The sequence below is a fragment of the Carcharhinus amblyrhynchos genome, chromosome 2 (assembly GCF_965287045.1).
Source record: "Carcharhinus amblyrhynchos chromosome 2, sCarAmb.v2.hapA, whole genome shotgun sequence".
NCBI classification, from domain to species: Eukaryota; Metazoa; Chordata; class Chondrichthyes; order Carcharhiniformes; family Carcharhinidae; genus Carcharhinus; species Carcharhinus amblyrhynchos.
Window position 1 is genome coordinate 129,698,610 of NC_137325.1, and position 19,949 is coordinate 129,718,558.

The 19,949-nt window shown below is 43.7% G+C and overlaps 1 protein-coding gene across 2 annotated transcripts in view; it reads left to right on the plus strand.

Moving 5' to 3' along the window:
- Positions 1-8,599: 8,599 nt before the first annotated feature.
- Positions 8,600-19,949, plus strand: part of ncapg2 (non-SMC condensin II complex, subunit G2) — a 97,807-nt gene continuing 86,457 nt past the window's right edge. For both annotated transcript variants that reach the window (XM_080217481.1, XM_080217490.1), the window contains exon 1: positions 8,600-8,710. The gene's annotated coding sequence lies outside the window, so the exon portion shown is untranslated. The remainder of the gene's footprint in view (positions 8,711-19,949) is intronic.

A 19,949-nucleotide genomic window follows, 5' to 3' on the forward strand; every position in this document is an offset into this window, starting at 1 on the left:
CAAGAATCATGGGTGATTTAAGGTGCATATTGACTGGGATAATCAAAGTGGGAAGGGTAGCCTCATGGGAAGAGTCCATTGAATGTATTAGAGATTGCTTTTGGAGCAATATGTTGTGGAACCAACCAGGGAGCAGGCTATTCTGGACTTGGCATTATGTAATGATGTAGGGCAAATGAATGTCATAGTTAAGGATCCTCCAGGGAAGAGTGATCATATCATGCCAGAATTTCAAATTCAGTTAAAGGGTGAGAAACTGGAGTCACACATTAGCATTCTGGATTTAAACAAAGGAAATTACCTAGACATGAGGACAGACTTGGTCCTTGTTGACTGGGCAGGAAGATACAAGGCAGGACAGTTGATGAACAGTGGCAGTTATTTAGGGAGATATTCAAGTCCTCCCATCTAAAATATATTCTCGGGGATGAAGAATGGTGGTAAGAGAGGGGAAAAATGTACATGGCTAAGCAAGGAAGTTATGATAACAGAAAGACAACAACTAAAGCATACCGTATTGCAAAGGCCAGCGGCACACTGGAAGATTGGGAAACTTTAACGATCAACAAGGGTCACTATAAAAAGTAACAAAAAGAACAAAAGTAAATTAAGAAAAGTGGAACAAAATATAGAAAGCATAGCAAAAGCTTCTATAAGTACATAAAGACGAAAAGAGTAACTAAAGTGAATGTTGGTCCCTTGGAAATGAGAAGAGTGAGGAGTTAATAGTGGAGAGTGCAGAAATTGTTGAGGCACTAAATCAATATTTTGCCTCAATTTTCATGGCAGAGGAATATTATCCCAATAGTAACAGAAAACACAGACATTATAGAAAGGCAGATACTTTAAAACTATCAACACCATTAGGGAAAAAGTACTATTGAGATTGAAGGCAGGCAAATTCCCAGGGCCTCATGGCAAACATCCTTGGGTTTTAAAGAGAATGGTATTGGAGATAGTGGATCTATTGGTTACAATATTCCAAAATTCCCTGGATGTGGGAATGGTTCCGGTGGATTGGAAAAATGCTATTATAATGCACTTATTCAAAAAGGGAGGGAGGCAAAATGTAGGAAACTTTATGCCAATTAGTTTGACATCTGTTGTTGTGAAATTGTTAGAATCCATTATAAAGGAAGTAATAACAGGATATTTAGAAAGTCAAAATGCAATCCATCAGAGTCAGCTGAGTTTTATGAAGGGAAAATCATGTTTGACTAACTTGTTTGAATTCTTCGAAGATGTAACAAGCAAAGTGGATAACGATTATCCTGTAGATGTCATGTATCTGGACTTCCAGAAGGCATTTGATAAGGTGCCACACAAAAGGTTAATGCAGAAGTTAGTTCACATTGGATTAAGGATATTAGCTTGGATAGAGGATTGGCTAACCAACGAAAAGCAGAGAGTCTGGATAAATGGGTCTCAGGTTGGCAAGATGTAACCAGGAGGATGCCACAGGGTTCAGTTCTCAGGCCCCGACTGTTTACAAACTGTATCACTGACTTGGATGCAACAAGACTAGGTGCCATAACCAAGTTTGCAGATGACACTAAAAGAGGTGGCATAGTAAGTTGCGAAAATGAAATAAATTTACAAACGGATGTGGATAGGTTAATTGAATGGCAGAGGAAATTTAACGTGGGTAAATGTGAGGTTTTCCATTTTGGTAAGAAAAATGCAAAGGCGAATTACTATCTAAATGAAGAGAAACTACACAGTGCTTCAGTGCAGAGGGCTCGGGGTGTTCTTGCTGCAGACTTGATGGACTGAATGGACCACTTGTGTACTGCAGGAATTTATGATTCTACGTTTGCATGCCTGAATTGCAGAAAACTAATACGTGGATATGGCAGGTATTAAGGAAGGCAAATGGAATTTTGGCATCTATCGCTGAAGGAATACAATATAAATAGTGAAGTGTTGCTATTATTGTACAAAGCATTAGTGAGACTGCACTTAGAATATTGTGTACAGCTTTGGTCCTCTTACTTGAGGAGGGATGTAGTTGCATTAGAAGTGGTTCAGCGTTGGTTCCCTAGATTGATTCTAGAGAAGAGGGGTTTCAGTTATGAAGAGATATTAAGCTGTTTAAGAACATAAGAACATACATTAGGCTCATACCCTCTGGCTTTTAGAAGAATGAGATCTCTAATTGAGGTGAACAAGATGATTGGCAAGGTAGACATGGAGAGGATGTTGCCTCTTGTAGGGCAATCTAGAACAAGATCATAGTTTTAGGATAAGGGGTGGCAGTTTTAAAACAGAGATAAGGAAAAATTGCTTCTCTCAAAGGGCTGTAAGACTGTGGAATTCATTATCCCAAAGCATGGTGGATGCCAATGTCAGGTAAACAGGCTTTCTCATGAAGTAAACAAGCTTTCACAGTCACAGCTGTTTATGCAGCTAGACACAGTTTGTACCTGGTAATTTCGTAACACCGATAAGGATTTAGTTACATTGTAGACACAGACTGATGTTTAAATCAGTCCAATCCAGACTATGTTTTGAGTTCTTTGACCAGCGCAATGTTGGCTTCTGCTACTTTCCCTATTTCTCTCAAGTAATCCTATTTCACTTTCTGTAAATGTTGATTTTAAATGATGCTCAATAAAGTTCTATTTCAAACCAGTTGTGCCTACATCCATTCTAAAGAAGAGAACAGACCCTTCACTCAGTTTACCTGTGGTGACTAGGGGATTTTCCACACTAACTTCATTGTAGTGTTAATGTAAGCCTACTTGTGATAATAATAAATAACAAAATAATAGATTAGCCATGATCATACTGAATAGCAGAGCAGGTTTGCGGGGATGAATTGCCAACTCCTGCTCCTAGCTCTTATGATTCTTATGATTCCCACCAATGCCACACACTCAAGAGCACAGCTGCACCTGGTCAGCCCTGCAGCAGCTGCTGGTTGCTTGTTGGATAATAAGCTACAAGTTGCCTATGGTCTCCATGTTGCTGGGTTATGACTACAGTGTAGTAATTCCCATTCATGTGACAGAATATATGGAATAGAGGAGTCAAATCTTGTAGCCCTAATGCTAGTGCTATTGCTAAGAGTCATTCAAGACTGATGACTGAAACCTCACACTTGTGGGAGGTGAGGGAAATGATTGCAGAGCCCCTGGCGATGATCTTTGCATCGTTGATGGAGACGGGAGAGGTTTCGGAGGATTGCGGATGTGGTTCCTATTTTCAAGAAAGGGAACAGGGATAGCCCGGGAAATTACCGACCAGTGAGTCTGACCTCAATGGTTGGTAAGTTGATGGAAAGGATTCTGAGGGACAAGATTTATGAGCATTTAGAGAAGTTTAGTATGATCAGAAATAGTCAGCATGGCTTTGTCAAGGGCAGGTCGTGCCTTATGAGCCTAGTTGAGTTCTTTGAAAATGTGACTGAACACATTGACGAAAGAAGAGCGGTGGACGTGGTTTACATGGACTTCAGCAAGGCATTTGATAAGGTTCCCCATGCAAGACTTCTTGAGAAGGTGAGAGGGCATGGTTTCCAAGGTGCTTTGGCCTTGTGGATCCAGAACTGGCTTGCCTGCAGAAGGCAGAGAGTGGTTGTGGATGGGTCTTTTTTCTGCATGGAGGTCAGTCACCAGTGGAGTGCCCCAGGGATCTGTTCTAGGATCCTTGCTGTTTGTCATTTTTATAAATGACCTGGATGAGGAAGTGGAGGGATGGGTTAGTAAGTTTGCCGACGATGCGAAGGTTGGTGGTGTTGTGGATATTCTGGAGGGATGTCAGAAGTTGCAGCGTGACATAGATAGGATCCAAGACTGGGTGGAGAAGTGGCAGATGGACTTCAACGCGGATAAATGTGTAGTGGTCCATTTTGGCAGGATCAATGGGATGCAGGAGTACAATATCAAGGGTAGGAGTCTTCGCTGTGTTGAAGAGCAGAAGGATCTTGGGGTCCAGGTCCATAGGACTCTTAAATGGGCCTCGCAGGTGGAGGATGTGGTCAAGAAGGCGTATGGTGTACTGGCTTTCATTAATCGAGGGATTGGGTTTAGGAGTCGGGAGGTAATGCTGCAACTTTATAAGACCCTTGTCAGACCCCACTTGGAGTACTGTGCGCAGTTCTGGTCGCCTCACTACAAGAAGGATGTGGAAGCTATTGAGAGGGTGCAGAGGAGATTTACAAGGATGTTGCCTGGATTGGGAGGCTTGCCTTATGAAGATAGGTTGAGGGAGCTAGGTAGGTCTCTTCTCCCTGGAGAGACAAAGGTTGAGAGGCGACCTGATAGAGGTTTATAAAATGTTGAGAGGAATAGATAGGGTGGATTCTCAGGGGCTATTTCCCAGGGCTGAAATGGTCACTACGAGAGGACACAGGTTTAAAGGTGCTGGGAAGCAAGTACAGAGGAGATAAGAACAAAGAACAAAATCAGCCTGAGAAACAGGCCCTTCGGCCCAACGAGCCCACGCTGCCATCTCAACACCACCTCTCTACCCATGACCCCTATCTAATGTTTTATGGCCATCCAGATTGAGGGAAAACTGATTTAGGGACAATTTATTCCTTCCAATCAGCCTAACAGCACATCTTTGAGGTGTGGGAGGAAACCGGAGCACCTGGAGAAAACCCACGCAAGCACGGGGAGAATGCGCAAACTCCCACAGACACCGGCCCAAATCCATGTGTCTGCACAGCAATCAGCGATAGTCACTGAGCTGTCGTCTTGCCCAGTATCTTGTCCAGTTTAGGCACACACTAACGACATGAAGCACTAGGCCAATCTCGAACAATCAAGAGCAGCCCCAGTACGACCCATCGCGTGTATGCCCCTCGTTGGACACGAGGTGGACCGACTTAAAACCTGTGAATGAAAAGAGAAAAACATTATCATACTATACCCATTTACATTTCTAGGGACACCCCAATGCTAACGTTAGGGGTAAGTTTTTCATTCAGAGGGTGGTGAGTGAGTGGAATCGGCTGCCGTCAGTGGTGGTAGAGGCGAACTCGCTGGGGTCTTGTAAAAGACTTCTGGATGAGTATATGGGATCGAATGGGATTGGGAGTTACAGATAGTTCTATGGCTTGGTAGGTATAGATGTGATCGGCGCAACTTGTGGGCCGAAGGGACTGTTTGTGCTGCAGTGTTCTATGTACTCCTCCTTTCTTTGTCTTTTTGTAACTCCTCACTCGATGCCCACTCACATTTTGAATCAAACTGACTATTGCCACGATATTGAACATTTACAAATAAATGCTCAAATCTTTGAAGCTATTGCAAATCTTATTTTACTTGCAGTTACCTGCAAAATAAAACACAAAAGATACACCCTGCATGGACAAAATAGATTACTTTATCTGAACATATCTGACAATTCAGAAACATAAGATCTTGCAATTTCCAATTCCTGCTAAAATATAAATAGAGTTAATTTACTGCTCGTTTGAAAAGGGATGGAGTAAAAGTTCTTGAAGTGACATCATTATGTCACCACTCTTAGTTCTAATTTAACTCATTTTTAAATAACAATCTTTCCTTTAGAAATTTTTTTTCAGAAAAATTTTTAAATTGGAAACTTTCTCATTGTGCCAGTTGTGTCAGGAATAACTCTTCAAACCTGACAGAAGGTTTTAACCCAAGATTAATCCAATATAGAATTGGTCATAATCTTTCAAACAGCCCAAATTTTAATTAATTATTACATTAAAACTATCTTATTTTCACATGTGAATTTGTATCTGGGTTTTAAAATTCTTACATGTTTATCAAAATATCCTGGAACCATGATTCTGGCCAGTAAGCATGATCCCAACTTCAAAAAAAAATTACTAATAAAAGGAAATGTCAGTAATTTAAGTAATTTCAGTCAAATAGCTATCTAAAACTCACAACATCAGTCAGAAAACATAAAAGCTTGAGAAATGTAGCATGTGCTTTAAAACAATAACCAAAATGAATTATGAAAGTGTTCTAACGGTTGTTTTAAACTTCCAAAATGCCTGTAAGTAAAAACTCAAGATAAATTCCCCAGAAAGATAAACCTTAACAAATGTAGCCCAAAACAATGATAAAACAAATCTATGAACATAAAACAAATGAAACAGACCAATTCTTAGCGCACAAATTTCACGCAGTTAAGTTTCAGCATTCTCTCGCAGCTACAGCAAGAGCGCGATATAAATCCCTTGATTAAAATAAACAATCCTCCATTCTCTTTCATTATAACTTTTCTTGTTTAATTTAAGCCAATTTCTAAAGCTTGATTTTACAGGCATCACCTTTACCTTTTCCTTCAAAATCTGGAACAACTTGTACAGCTTAATTTCAAACTCCATCCCAATCTTTTACATTCTAAAAGTAATTTAAGTTTCTTTTGAACAGGAACTCTCAGCAGTTCCAATTAAATGAATAAGCACAGTGGCTTTCTCAGCATTTATTGTTTGTTCCACCACCTTTTATTGCACACAGGGTGTCTGTTGGAATCCACTGCTGTTTTTTGCACTTTCCAAGTGAGTTATGATGTTTTTAGGCGAAGTAGAGGGATATTGTACCTTCTCCTCCCTGTTCATTGCTGAACCCAAGTTTCACCTTTGCGGCTTTTGATTTGATTTGATTCATTGTCATATGTATTAATATACAGTGAAAAGTATTGTTTCTTGCGTGCTATACAGACAAAACATACTGTTCATAGAGAAGGAAATGAGAGAGCGCAGAATGTAGTGTTACAATTATATCTAGGGTATAGAAAAAGATCTTTGCCTCCTCAGCTTTTGACTCTTCATATTTGTTTTATGCTTTCCAAACTGCTTGTGCGTACTTGGTCTTCCTGATCACCTTCTCTACACAATTCCCACATTCGTGAGGGAATACTACGCACTCAGACTGCTTCATAAACCTCTTATGCGAATACCACACACCCTCCACTTCCTTCGTAGAGTCTACTCTGAACTTGGATCCATCCATCACCCAGCAATGACACACGTCAGCATCGAGCCAGAAATATAACGAACGATAATACTGACCAAACTATGGTCTTGTTATCATGTCCGTCGGGAGCAGATTCCATCCTTGTCACCATTGGTTTGAGAGAAAAATAAGTTTTCAGCTATTCTGTTCTTTGCTCCTCTCAAGAGACTAAATGAAGCTCTTCAGAATTTTAAAACAGCCTTTATTTAAGAGCAATAACAAAGGAACCAGCTTTCCATTACATGGTTTGCTAATTCCCAGATCAGAGGAATACAACGCAATTATATATTTAGGCTCACCTACAAGTAATTAACATACAGCAATCAACATTGTACACTCATTCAAAAGTAATCAATATCCAATCTGCACTAATAGTTATGATTACTTGTTTCCCACTGTAGTGTTTAACCAATTACAACTACTCTACACGTTTCTAATTACAAAATTCAATCGTTATGGCACGTACAGAGAGACATATTAACAATCCATGGTCCTTGACAATCTGGCACCATAGGTAATGATATATGACTTCTATCACACTGCAGTCCTGGGGTGTTACCTGAACACAGTAAGAAGTCTGACAACACCAGGTTTAAGTCCAACCAATTTATTTGATAGTAAACTCACAAGCTTTCAGTGTTTGCCCTTCGTCAAGTGAATAGAGAGTTCTGGCCTCAGACAGAGCATATAACAGAAAAGACAGTTTACGGATTACTGATTAGAATGCAAATCTTTAAAACTAACCTGCTATTCAAGATGGCATCTTTAAGACTTGAATCATGACAATTCTGTGATTCAGTAAAGTTAAGAGAGTAGATTAAAGTTTATTTATTAGTCTTACATTCACACTGCAATGAAGTTACTATAAAAATCCTTTACATGACCAGCTGATACAAAAAACACTTGACATCAAGTGAAAAATCACAAGGGAGTATTTGCAAGAAGGGTTCCCGCAAAACCAGGGGGAACTGGAGAAGATTGCTCGTCAATTCTGTTGGGTTTACTTCATACACTTATTTAAAAAATGGAGTTGGAGCAAGGCCAGTTAGCTTCACCATTTGACAGGATCACGGTGAATCTCAAATCCACTTATCCAAACTTTCCCCATAGCCCTTAGTGCCCCAAAATTTATCAATCACTGTGGTGAAAATTCTCAACTCTGCAGAATAAAGAACTTCAAATATTCACAGGCCTTGGAGTGAAGAAACTGTCCTTATCGCAGAGCGAAATGATGAACCCCTTCCTTATGCGAATTAGGTTCATGGAAGTTAACCTTCTCCGACCTGCTGAGGTATTACAAACTTTTTTTTTGTTCCCTATCGCTGTTGGACATCTTCTCCACCAAACGGCCGCCGGATAGCTTCGCAGTGTCGATTAAGAAGCGAAGCTATCACTCGGTGTCCATTGGGGACCGGAACCACCTCATTAAAATGCGCACGCCGTGTTTCAACACCCGCATGCGCAGTGCTGCTTCCTAGATGAGACGTGCTCCAGGTTTGAACGCACGCATGCGCGCCATCCGACTTCATTGATGCGAAGCGCGCGTGCCAGGTTTGAACGCACGCATGCGCGCCATCCTACTTCGTTGATGCGAAGCGCGCGCGCTAAGTTTGAACGCACGCATGCGCATAGTGCTGCTTGGTCGGTGAGGAAAGCGCGCGCAGTTTGGGGTCGTTGGATTTTTTTGGCTCAGTTTCGGTACGGACTTAAAAAGAAAGGCCGAGCGATAGCGGGATTTCGTGCGATCTTCTGCGTTTAATTCACTGGTAAGAGGCGCAGCGAACGAGTGAGTGCGGTCAGGTTGTGCGTGGCTTTATGCGGACCCGGGGCTGGAGTTTTCTTCCCACGGTGGCGGGAGGAAGACTGTTGTGTTCCAGACTGTCACAGGAAAGAAGAGCAACTTGGTGGAGCAACAACATTCAGCAACTCCTTTGCAGAATGTGACGCGAGTACAAACGGATCTTGGAGAAGCCTAGTGCCCCCTTGAAAGAAGGTGCAGATTCAGCAAATCATTAAAAATTCTCATACAGTTCCAACATTCAATAGGAGGTCATTCGGCCCATTTCAGTCTGCACCAACAATTCCATCTAGGCCTTATCCCCATAAGCCCACGTATTTACCCTGCTAGTCCTCCTGACACTGTGGGGCAATTTACCATTGCTAATCCACCTAACCTGCACAGCTTTGGACGTGATGTGGAGTTGCTGATGTTGGACTGGGGTAGGCACAGTGGGCAGTCTCACAACGCCAAGTTAAAGTCCAACAGGCTTGTTTGGTAGCATCAGTTTTTGGAGAATTGCCCCATCATCAGGTTGTGCGACCAAATAACCTGTTGGACTTTAGCTTGGCATTGTGAGACTACTTACTGCACCTTTGGACACTAAGGGGAAACTTAGCATTGCCATCCGCACATCTTTGAATTGTGGGAGGAAACTGGAGGAAATCCGTGCAGACATGGGGAGACCATGCAAACCCCACACAGATAGTCACCCAAGGCTGGGTCTCTGGCACTGTGAGGCAGCAGTGCTGCCCATCCACATTTGAATTTTACTTAAACCCTGTAGGGAATGGTATCCCTTGATTCGCATCATAAAACATTACCTGGGTATCACATTGCTATTTGTGGAATTTGATTGCTGTGCTTCCTACATTAAAACAGTGACTACACTTTTAAAAGTGCTTCCTTTGTTGTAATATGCTTTAAACATAATTAGATACTCGATTCATAAATTGCTCCTTTGCGCCTGATCTGCAATTCAATAGAATCATGACTGATTTACTTCAACTACATTATCTCTGCATCTTAGAAAGCTTTAGATTGGCTAGGAGGGAGTTGAAGAGGGAGTTAAGAAGGGCTAAAAGAGGACATGAGATGACTTTGGCTGATAGGATTAAGGTGAATCCTAAGGCGTTCTATAGGTATGTCAAGAACAGAAGGTTGGTTAGGGCAAGATTAGGGCCAGTTATAGACGGTAGAGGGAAGTTGTGTGGAACCGGAAGAGATTGGAGAGGCATTGAACCAATATTTCTCTTCGGTGTTCACGCAGGGGGACATGAATGTAGCTGTGGAGGACACTGGGGTGCAGGGGTGTAAAATAGAAAATATTGCAGTTGAAACCAGGGATGTGCTGGATATTCTAGAGGGCTTGAAAATAGATAAGTCCCCTGGTCCGGATGGGATTTACCCTAGGATTCTCTGGGAGGCCAGAGAGGTGATTGCAGAGCCTCTGGCTCTGATCTTCAGGTCATCGTTGGTCTCTGGTATAGTACCGGAAGATTGGAGGACAGCGAATGTTGTCCCATTGTTTAAGAAGGGGAACAGAGACTTCCCCGGGAATTATAGACCGGTGAGTCTTACTTCTGTTGTGGGCAAGGTTTTAGAAAGAATTATTAGGGATAGGATTTATAGTTATTTGGAGAGTAATGAATTGATTAGAGACAGTCAGCATGGTTTTGTAGCAGGTAGGTCGTGCCTTACTAACCTTATTGAGTTCTTTGAGAAAGTGACCAAAGAGGTGGATAGGGGTAAGGCAGTTGACGTGGTATATATGGATTTTAGTAAGGCGTTTGATAAGGTTCACCATGGTGGGCTTCTGCAGAAAATGCAGATGTATGGGATTGGGGGTAATCTAGGTACTTGGATCAGGAATTGGCTGGCAGATAGGAGACAGAGGGTGGTGGTTGATGGTGAATATTCGTCATGGAGTTCGGTTACGAGCGGTGTGCCTCAGGGATCTGTTTTGGGGCCACTGCTGTTTGTAATTTTTATTAATGATCTGGATGAGGGTATAGTTGGGTGGATTAGTAAGTTTGCTGATGACACCAAAGTCGGTGGTGTGGTAGATTGTGAGGAAGGGTGTCATAGTTTGCAGGGTGACTTAGACAGGTTGCAGAGCTGGGCCGCGAGGTGGCGGATGGAGTTTAATGCGGAGAAGTGTGAGGTAATTCATTTCGGTAGGAGTAACAGATGTGTTCAGTATAGGGCTAATGGGAGGACTTTGAATAGTGTGGAGGAACAGAGGGATCTAGGTGTATGTGTACATAGATCCCTGAAAGTTGGGAATCAAGTAGATAAGGTAGTTAAGAAGGCATACGGTGTCTTGGCGTTTATTGGTAGGGGGATTGAATTTAGGAGTCGCAGTGTCATGTTGCAACTGTACACAACTCTGGTGTGGCCGCACTTGGAGTACTGTGTGCAGTTCTAAGAACATAACATAAGAACATAAGAAATAGGAGCAGGAGTAGGCCATCTGGCCCCTCGAGCCTGCCCCGCCATTCAATAAGATCATGGCTGATCTGTCGTGGCTCAGTTCCACTTTCCGGCCCTCTCCCCATAACCCTTAATCCCCTCTCTTATCAAAAACCCATCAACCCGCTTCTTGAAAATATTTAGCGATGCAGCCTCCACCACTTCAACGGGTAGAGAATTCCAGAGATTCACCACCCTTTGAGTGAAGAAGTTCCTCCTCAACTCCGTTCTAAAACGCCCCCCCTTTATCTTGAGGCTGTGCCCCCTAATCCTACTGTCTTTTTTCAGTGGGAAGAGTCTCTCCACCTCTATCCTATCCATCCCATTCATCATCTTATACGTCTCAATGAGATCTCCCCTCATTCTTCTAAACTCCAACGAGTACAAGCCTAGTTTATTCAGCCTCTCCTCATAGTTCAACCCCCACATTACAGGAAGGACGTGGAGGCTTTGGAGAGGGTGCAGAGGAGGTTTACCAGGATGTTGCCTGGTATGGAGGGGAGGTCATATGAGGAGAGACTGAGGGATTTGGGGTTGTTTTCGCTGGAAAGAAGGAGGCTAAGAGGGGATCTTATTGAAACATATAAGATGATTAGAGGTTTAGATAGGGTGGATAGTGATAGCCTTTTTCCTCAGATGGAGAATGCTAGCACGAGGGGGCATGGCTTTAAATTAAGGGGTGGTAGTTATAGGACGGATGTCAGGGGTAGGTTCTTTACCCAGAGGGTGGTGAGGGATTGGAATGCCCTGCCTGCTGCGGTTGTAAATGCGCCTAGTTTGGGGGCGTTTAAGAGATCTGTGGATAGGTTTATGGACGAAAAGGGATTGGTTCAGATTAGTGGGTCAGTGTTTTTTTAAAAAATAACTGGTTGGCGCAACATCGTGGGCCGAAGGGCCTGTTCTGCGCTGTAATGTTCTATGTTCTATGTTCTATCTCTTAAGATGGTAAAAAGTCTGACAACACCAGGTTTTAGTCCAACCGATTTATTTGATAGTAAACTCACTAGCTTTCGAGGGGATTCCCTCTTCTTCAGGTGAGGGAATCCCCTCGAAAGCTAGAGAGTTTACTATCAAATAAATCGGTTGGACTAAAACCTGGTGTTGTCAGACTTTTTACTGTGTTTACCCCAGTCCAACGCCGGCATATCCACATCATGTCTCTTAAGATGCAGTTGGAGACCTCATCAAAGAAAGGAGAGCTTATAAGATGTAAGAGCAGAATTGGGCCATTTGGCGCATCAAGTCTGCTCTGCCATTCAATCATGGCTGATACCCATTTTCTTGCCTTCTCCCCATCCTATTTGACCAATTACCGATTAGAAATCTGTCTGTCTCCTCCTTAAATTTATTCATTGTCCCAGCATCCACCACTTTGGGGCAGTGAATTCTACCGATTCACAACCCTTTGGGAGAAATAGTTTCTCCTCGATTCTGTTTTAAATTTGTTACTCCTTGTCCTAAGACTATGAACTCTCGTCCTAGAAAGGCCCGTAAGAGGAAGCATCTGTTCCATGTCTATCTTATCTATGCCTTTTAATCATGCTGTAGATCTCAATTTGATCTCCCATGATTCTTCTAAACTCCAGAAAGCGTGGGCCTAAACTGTTCAATATCTCTTCGTAAGGCATAACCCTCATCTTGATTTAATCTAGAGAGGTTAAAGATGTTTACAAATGACCCCACCAGCTGGTCCAAGAGGATCTGAGTGCTTGTCCGCTATTATTTGGTTTGACCTTAAAAGAGGCTCATTTGGTCCAGTTGCTTTACGCAGGTTAACTTTCCAGAAGGCTGATATGACATCTGTGATTGTGACTTTCGATACTGGTTCGGCTAGGGCATAAGGAACCCTCTTGCTGACCTCTTGCTCAAAACGAGCTTAGAATGCGTTGAGCTCATTGGGAAGAGGTTTTTTTTGCCGGTGATTCTACTCGTCTTTACCTTGTAGCCTATAATGTCATATACACCTTGCCATGATCAGTGAGTCTAGCTTCATACAATATTGTCTCTTGGCATCTTGGGTTCTCCATGGGATATGTCAGGATTCCCTGTATAGGTCAAGGTCACCTGATTTGAACGATTCAGCCCTGAACTTCAGTAAGCAGTGGATACCCCTATTCGTCCGTGGTTTCCAGTTAGGATATACTCGGATTAGCTTGTTTAGCACACAGTCTTCTATGCGTTTACTATTGAATTCTGTTACTGTGGTGGCATACTTATTTAGGTTGGTCTGTGAATTGTTGAATATTGGCCAGTTCACTGATTTGAAGCAGTCCCGGAGGACATCATCTGTTTCTGCAGACCAATATTGCATGACTTTCTTCTGCAGATTCTCCTGTTTCAGTTTTTGCTTGTAAGCTGGGAGCACAGTCTTGTCTGATTTGTCGAAGTGTGGATGGGGGAATAAGTGATAGGCATGTTTGATGTTAGTATAGTAGTGGTCAAGGATGTTTGGGCCTCTGGTGGAATAGGAGACCTGATGACGGTAGAACACTCTCGAATTTAGTCTGGTTGAAGTCCCCAGCCACAATGAACAAGGACTTGGGATGCTTCATCTCAAGGCAGTTTGTCATGGTATATATTTCTTCCAGCGCAGTCTTCACATCTGCATTTTGTGGGGGGCAGGGGGTGTAAATTGCTGTCAGGATAACAGGTGAAGTCCCACGGCAGGTAGTAGGGGTAGCATTTCAGTGTCAAGTACTCTAGGTCTGGGAAACTCACCAGTGTTGTCACATCTGAGCATCAGGAGATGTTGAGTAGAAGGTACCGTCACCTCTCCTGGCCTTGTCAAAGGTTGCCATGCAATAAAGAAACCTTAGATAACTTCCTGGTACCTAAGGAAAACCAAGCAGCGTGCCTTAACGACTATCAGTCGATGGCTACGACATCGATCATGATGAAGTACTTCAAAAAGGTAGTCATGGCACAAATCAATTCCAGCCTCCCGGGCTACCTGGATCCACTACAGTTTGCCTACCGCCACAACGGACACCATTTCCCTGGCCCTGCACTCAACCCTAGAACACCTAGCTAACAAGGACACCTATGTCAAACTCCTATTTGTTGACTAAGCTCAGCCTTCAACACCATTATTCCCATAACTCATCTCCAAACTCCGTGGCCTGGGCCTCAGCACCTCCCTCTGTGACTGGATCCTGAACTTCTTACCTCACAGACCATAATCAGTAAGGATAGGCAACAACACCACCTCCACGATCATCCTCAACACCAGTGCCCCACAAGGCTGTGTTCTCAGCCCCCTACTATATTCCTTACATACCTATGACTGTGTGACAAATTCTCCTCCAATTCAATTTTCAAGTTTGCCAACGACACCACTGTAGTGGGCCGGATCTCAAACAATGACGACACAGAATACAGAAAGTCAGGTGAACTGGTATGGCAATAATAATCTCTCCCTCAATGTCAGCAAAACTAAAGAGATTGTCATCGACTTCAGGAAGCATAAAGAAGAACATGTCCCTGTCTACATCAACGGCGGCGAAGTAAAATGGGTCGAGAGCTTCAAGTTTTTGGGTGTCCAGATCACCAACAAACTGTCCTGGTCCCCACATGCTGACACTATAGTTAGGAAAGCTCACCAACGCCTCTACTTTCTCAGAAGACTAAAGAAATTTTTGCTAGTCCAATACCATTCTCTCCAATTTTTGCAGATGCACCACAGAAAGCATTCTTTCTGGTTGTATCGCAGCTTGGTATAACTCCTGCTCTGCCCAAGACCGCAAGGATCTACAAAAGGTTATAAATGTAGCCCAATCCGTCACGCGAACCAGCCTCTCATCCATTGACTCTGTTTACACTTCCCGCTGCCTCGGCAAAGCAGCCAGCATAATTAAGGACTCCACATACCCTGACATTCTTTCTTCCACCACCTTCCTTCGGGAAAAAGGTACGAAAGTCTGAGGTCATGTACGAACCAACTCAAAAACAGCTTCTTCTTTGCTGCTGTCAAACTTTTGAATGGATTTACCTTGCATTAAGTTGATCTTTCTCTACATCCTAGCTATGACTGTAACACTACATTCTGCAGTCTATGTTTTATCTGTATGGTGCGCAAGAAAGGATACTTTTCACTGTATGATAATGCATGTGACAATAAATAAAATCAGTTGTTGGACACAATCCAGTGAAGTGGGAGTGAGCCATGACTCCGTGGTGCAGAGCACACAGCAGTCTCGCAATTTCTTTTGGAAAGCTTGTTTTCAAGGGATTGGACATTTGCTAGTAGTAAGCTGGGAAGAGGAGCCTTGGGGTCATGTTTCAATCTCCTGTGGCCTGTGCAGTTTGCAATCTGCAGGCCTGTGCGTTTCTCATGTTTCTTGGATGAGTGGCTGCTTCTGTTCAGGCCTTGGAGATGCTGTGACTAGTCTATGGTACCATGGTTGTAGGTACTTTCAGTAAGGTTCTTCACTTGGTCAATGTGGAAAATTTGTTGCGAGATGTGTAAAGATTTATGTGGGTGACAGAATTCGCCCTTGAAACCTCTCAAATAGTGCAAAAAAAATCAAAATATTGAAAAATAGGTCATTACCATGTATTTTGAATGGAGGACTCATGAAAATGAGAGAAACGCCATTTGAGAGGCTGTTTCTCCGATCAGATTGTGCCTCTGAGCAAGCTGCTCCACGCCTCCAATAATAGATCCCTTCTCTCCTTCTCCGATTGCTCTTCCAATCATAAGGGAAGAAGGAACGAAGGCTGTCATTGGTGATCGAGCAGTAGTTGTTCTGGCCAATCCTGTTGCTTCTGCAATGTAAAAGACTTTTGGCAGCACTGTCACCAATTGTTTTGATCAGCTACAGGAGGAGATGACTTGAGACATAACCTGGCACAAAGTAAAGATCAGGTCAGATAATATTTTGACTGTATCAAAGTAGCTCCAGCCAGTTTTCTTTTCTATTTATAAAATTGCCTTGGTTCAAAGAACTCCAATTTTGATTTATGCACCAATCAATCTTCTGTGTAACAAAAACAGAAAATGCTGGAAGCATTGGTATGGTGATTAGCAACATTGTCTCACAGTGCCAGGCACCCGGATTTGATTCCCAGCTTGGGTCACTGTCTATGCGGAGTCTGCATGTTCTCCCTGTGTCTGTGTGGCTTTCCCCCCGATGCCCTGGTTTCCTCCCACAGTTTGACAGACATGCTAGTTAGGTCCATTGGCCATGCTAAATTCTTCCTCAGTGTACCCAGACAAGCGCTAGAGCGTGGCGAGTAGGGGATTTTCACAGTAACTTCATTGCATTGTTAATGTAATCCTATTTATGCCACTAATAAAATAAAATGTCTGACAGCATCTGTGGAGAGAGAATAGAGCCAATGTTTTGAGTCTGGATGACCCTTCATCAAACCTTTGGCACAGTTCCAGAATCCAAAGATTTTTGGAAAATGACTGCCAATAAGTCAATGATCTCTGTAGCTACCTCCTTTAAAATCCTGGGATGCAGATCATTTGGTCCAGGGGACTTATCAGCTTTTAACCCCTTTAGTTTGCCTGAAACTAATTCTCTAGTAACTGTATTTAATTCTCTGGGATGCTTGTAGTATCCTCTACAGGGGAGGTATTGGTGTAGTAGTATTGCTGCTGGACCCTCTGCGGAGCATACAGGGTAAGAAGCCTGACAACACCAGGTTTAAGTCCAACCGATTTATTTGATAGTAAACTCACAAGCTTTCGAGGTTTCCCTCTTCGTCAGGTGAATGGAGAGTACTGCGCTCCTTCCACTCACATTGTTAGCCACTTTAAGACTTGAATAGCAGGTTAGGTGTAAAGATTTGCATTCTAATCAGTAATCTGTAAACTGTCTGTGCTGTTATATGCTCTGTCTGAGGCCAGTACTCTCCATTCACCTGACGAAGAGGGAAACCTTGAAAGCTTGTGAGTTTACTATCAAATAAGTCGGTTGGACTTAAACCTGGTGTTGTCAAGCTTCTTACTGTGTTTACCCCAGTCCAACGCCAGCATCTCCACATCACAAGCATACAAGGGGGCAGAGAGTGATATAGACACTAGTTACTGGAGATTGTCACACCACAGGTTCAGTCAGGTAGATGGATGACTACCAGGAGAGGCAAGCAAGCAGTGCAGGAGTCTCTGTGGCTATTCCCCTTTCAGACAGGTATACTGTTTTGGATACTGTTGAGCGGGATAGCCTCTCGGGAAAATACCAGCAGCAGCCAGGTCTTTAGCATCACACCTAGTTCTGCTGTAGAGCAGGGTCAGGCAAAGAGCAAGCGACAGTAACAATAGCAGACTCACTAGTAAGAGGCACAGACAGGCGTTTCTGTGCTCACGATCGACATTTCAGCATGGTGTGTTGCCTCCTTGGCACCAGGGTCTAGGACGTTTGAGTGGTTGCAGGAAATTCTTAAGGGGGAGGGTGAGCAGCCAGAGGTTGTTATACGTACTGCTATACAAGTGATGTAGATGGGAAAAGAGGTGAGGCCATGAAGTGTGAATATAAAGAGTTAGACAGAAGGATAAAGTGCAGGATCTCAAGGGTAGTAATTTCTGGACTACTGCTGCTGCCATGTGCTAGCGAGAGTAGGAGTAGAAAGATTAGGGAGATGAAAGCGTGGCTTGAGAGTTGGTACAGGGAGCAGGGATTTAGATTTATGGGTCATTAGGATCTCTTCTGGGGCAGAGGTGACCTGTTCAAGAGGGATGGGTTCCACCTGAACAGGAGGGGGATTAATGTCCTGGCAGGGAGATTTGCTGGAGCCACTCCGGATGGTTTAAGTTAGTTTGGCAGGGGGTGGACCCAGAGCAGTAAGGAAACAACAGAGAAGGTTGAAGACAGCACGGAAGTTAAAGAGAGCACATGAAATAGTAAAGGCAGTGTTAATAATCCTTGTACTAGATAGGTCAGGCAAGAGTAGGGCAGAGAGCCAGGGAAGTCCAGATTAAACTGCATTTATTTCAATGCAGGAGGCCTGATGGGCAAGATGGATGAACTCAGCATGGAATGGCACAAGGATCTGGGATATTACAGCTATTATTTGAACATAAGAACATAAGAAATAGGAGCAGGAGTAGGCCATCTAGCCCCTCGAGCCTGCCCCACCATTCAATAAGATCATGGCTGATCTGTCGTGTCTCAGTTCCACATTCCCGCCCTCTCCCCATAACCCTTAATCCCCTTGCCTATCAAAAACCTATCAACACGCGACTTAAAAATATTTAGCAAGGCAGCCTCCACCACTTCAACGGGCAGAGAATTCCAGAGATTCACCACCCTTTGAGTGAAGAAGTTCCTCCTCAACTCTGTTCTAAACCGCCCCCCCCCCTTTATCTTGAGGCTGTGCCCTCTAGTCCGACTGTCCTTTCTGAGCGGGAAGAGCCTCTCCACCTCTATCGTATCCATCCCATTCATCATCTTATATGTCTCAATGAGATCTCCCCTCATTTTTCTAAACTCTAATGAGTACAAGCCTAGTTTATTCAGCCTCTCCTCATAGTTCAACCCCCTCAACTCCGGTATCAGCCTAGTAAACCTCCTCTGCACTCCCTCCAAGACCAAAATATCCTTGCGTAAGTGCGGCGACCAAAACTGCACACAGTACTCCAGCTGCGGCCTCACCAGTGCCCTATACAGCTGCAGCAAGACCTCCCTACTTTTATATTCAATCCCCCTCGCTATGAAGGCCAGCATCCCATTTGCCTTCCTGACCACCTGCTGCACCTGCAGGCTGGGTTTTTGCGACTCATTCACAAGGACCACGAGGTCCCTCTGCACCGTCGCATGCTGCAGTTTTTCGCCATGTAAGTAATAGTCCTTCCTACCGTTATTCCTACCAAAGTGGACAACCTCACATTTGCCAACATTAAATTCCATTTGCCAGTTCCTGGCCCATTCGCCCAGCCTATCTAGATCCTTCTGCAGACTCTCCACACCCTCCGCACAATTTGCCGCACCAATCTTGGTGTCATCAGCAAATTTCGACACCATACACTCGGTTCCCTCCTCCAGATCATCTATATAAATGGTAAATGGCTGAGGCCCCAGCACCGACCCCTGGGGCACTCCACTAGTCACCAACCGCCAATCCGAATAGCACCCATTGACCCCCACTCTCTGCCTCCTATTTGACAGCCAATCCTCTATCCACGCTAACACCCTACCCCCACCTCCATGTCCCCTGACCTTCTGTAATAATCTCTTGTGAGGCACCTTGTCAAATGCCTTCTGAAAATCAAGAAAGACCACATCCACCGGCTCTCCTCTATCCACCGCCCTAGACACATCCTCATAGAACTCCAATAAATTTGTCAGACATGACTTCCCCTTAACGAAACCGTGCTGCGTCTGCTCTATCAAACAATTCTCCTCAAGATGCCTCGCTATTTTCTCCTTGATGACGGATTCTAACATTTTACCTACAACAGACATTAAACTAACCGGCCTATAATTCCCTGCCTTTTGCCTGCCACCCTTCTTAAGCAACGGCGTAACATTAGCCGCTTTCCAATCTTCCGGCACTTTCCCGGAATCCAGCGACGTTTGGAAAATAATCACCAAGGCATCCACTATCACCTCCGCCATTTCTTTCAGAACCCTTGGATGCATTCCATCCGGTCCTGGGGACTTGTCCACAATCAGTCCCTCCAGTCTGCCGAGCACTGCCTCTCTAGTAACAATTTTAGTAACATGGTAGCTCAATGTTCAGGATACAGATGCTATAGGAAGGATAGAACAGGAGGTAAGAAAGGAGGGGGAATTTCCTTTCTTGATTAGGGA